We start from the raw sequence: 2,648 nt of genomic DNA, 5'->3' as shown, positions 1-2,648 counted from the left end.
CCAGCTTTGAGAAGGAGTCAACAGAATCACAAAGTTTGGAGCCAACCTATGAAAAGCTGAACAGGTCCAAATCTAAACATGAGGATGAAATCGTCTTCCTAGCAAAAGAATTAAAAGAACATAAATCTAAACTTTCTGAGCAAGATGAATTGATGGCAGATATTTCAAAGAGGATACAGTCCCTAGAAGATGAATCCAAATCCACCAAGTCACAAGTAGCTGACGCCAAACTAATCTGCAAAATATTTCAAATGAATGAAGAACGTCTGAAGGTGGCAATAAAAGATACCTTGAATGAGAATTCCCAACTTCAGGAAAGCCAGAAAGAGCTTTTACAAGAAGCAGAAGTTTTGAAAGAACAAATAAGTGAACTTCATAAACAGAAAATAACATCTGAAGACTCCAATGTACAGGCAGAACAAGTTTTAAGTGGTAAAGACAATCACATCAAGTCTCTGACTGAACGCTTGCTCAAGATGAGAGACTGGGCTGCTNAGAGAAACCTTTCAACTAACAATATTGTGTTCATTGTGGGAAGCCCTTGTATTTTTTAGGCTACAAAGCTACATGACCTGACGTACATTTAATTGATTATTCTGGCTTATCTGCGAAATTAAGCCATAGAAGAGTAAGAGAAAAGTAGGGAGACCAGTTCAGAAGCTGTTCCAGTCAGCACATTGAAGAAATGCTATTGGATTCAAGCAGAGAATTCTTTCTGTTAGCTGTGGTTCCATGAAAAAGAAGAAATATATTGACTAGTCTGGTATGTCCCCTGATGTAACACTAATCATTTTTTAATATATAAATGATTCAAATACATACAGCCACACTAAGAGTTGTAGCACTTCAGGCTCTGATAAAAAGGAGTCTGCAAGAGGTTTCTAACACTCACGATTAGAATTGCTACAGAGACAGGTAACGGTGAGAACATAAGTTTTGGAATCATAGAGACATGAGTTCAAGGGTCAGGTCGGACACATACCAGCAGGGTCCAGTCACATTACGCCTTAAGTTTCAGTTTCCTTTTCTGCAAACTGTACTTAAGTAAAATATCTATTCCAATGGGTGGATGTTAAGGATAAATTAGATGATTTATATAAAATGTTTACACTGCCTGGAATGTAATAAGTGCTCATATCTTGCTATGATTCTTATTTTCAATCCAAAAGTCATATTCAACATAAAATTCAAAGTTTTCAACAGTCTGACAAATGGTTTAAGATAATGCTGCACCATCAAATTAAAAAAACTCACTCAATAGCCATAAGTCATCAAAGTCTGGTCTTATCTTGACATGGGGCACCCCCCCCCAATTTAAGGAGCTACATTTTGTCTTCCAGACCTCTGGATCGCTCTTAACATACTTGTGTTGTCCAAATTCTTTCCAGTAGAAAATTTCTTCCTTCCAGATTCCAAAATTTCTGCTTTGAAAAATAAGGGCTCAGAAAGACACATTACACAAATGTAAGAAATCATATTTTACACTGTCCCTGGAAAGATTATATTTTACTCAAACAAATAAATTTTAAAATGTATTCTTTTATCCACAGAGCACCATTCCATAGATTGGACACCCACAACAATGCAATATATATTTCAGACCTGGTTATTTTCTTATCTTTGGATTTAGCAAGACATGCACTATAATCCAATTAGAAAGTAAAATAGGCTTAATTACTTAGCTCAGATCAATGAACATAAGGTGGCAAAGAATCTAGTTAAGATTAATAATATAATAGGCAGATTTATATAATGCCTAATCTAGGGCATTTCATCTTAATTTAAACTTATCTCTCAGATTCACAACCGGGTCCGATCACTGTCACCGATTTTTTTGAAATCTGATCACTCTGTGGCAAATCCTTTCTGTGTATGTGTTGTCCAGTTCGAAGTAATAGATTTAACTCTGTTCAACAAAGAGAGGTCAGGATGTTAACTCTCCTACATGTTTATATTGAATTTCTTTAGCCTGCTATCTCTTATTTTTAGCCTGATTAATATTCTTCGGGTGTTATGGAGCAGTGCAAATGATCTATAAAATGTACACAGCCACAGACCATATTTATATTGAATGGGAACAGTGCCTACGTTAATCAAGAACTCTCACAGATACTTCGAAAGCTCATTGGGAGTATATTTATGAAGTACTCTTTGTTTTAATGTTCCTACTAAATTGATCTCCCAGTACATTCTAAGGAATATTTTAAAATCATTTTGTTGGCAATATGTAAGGAAAAATATCTAATTAACTTATGGACTTAAAAATCTGCACCATTACCTCAAGGGTGTGTGCATACGCCTCTGAGAACATGCAGTCATGTACACAAAAACATACAGAACATAGTTACTACAGCTTCAAACCAAAGCAGATTAACCTTTTTTACCTTGGTTGAGACAAGCCCGAGTCAACCTTTCAAGGCCCAGGCAGAAATGCCATATTTCCAACAATTGTTACAATTCTCTTAAACATATTCCCAGGAAGATCAATCAAAACCCTGTGTTTATATTAAACACATCTGTTGATTATAATAGATAATCCTCATCCTTACTCAAAAACTAAAACGAAAAAAAAATTAAAAGGCACTTAGAGTCTAAACACCAGCAATTGTGTCTGCAATCAAAATACTAAAGAACTCAGTGGGATTATA

At 35.3% G+C, this 2,648-nt stretch overlaps 1 pseudogene; it reads left to right on the top strand.

Moving 5' to 3' along the window:
• Nucleotides 1-5: 5 nt before the first annotated feature.
• Nucleotides 6-554, top strand: LOC103583648 (annotated as a pseudogene).
• The last annotated feature ends 2,094 nt before the right edge of the window (nt 555-2,648 follow it).

The sequence above is a fragment of the Galeopterus variegatus genome, unplaced genomic scaffold (assembly GCF_000696425.1).
Source record: "Galeopterus variegatus unplaced genomic scaffold, G_variegatus-3.0.2 Scaffold25324, whole genome shotgun sequence".
In the NCBI taxonomy this organism is placed as follows: domain Eukaryota; kingdom Metazoa; phylum Chordata; class Mammalia; order Dermoptera; family Cynocephalidae; genus Galeopterus; species Galeopterus variegatus.
Note: the sequence above shows the minus strand (reverse complement) of the source record. Positions and strands in the feature narration are given on the sequence as shown.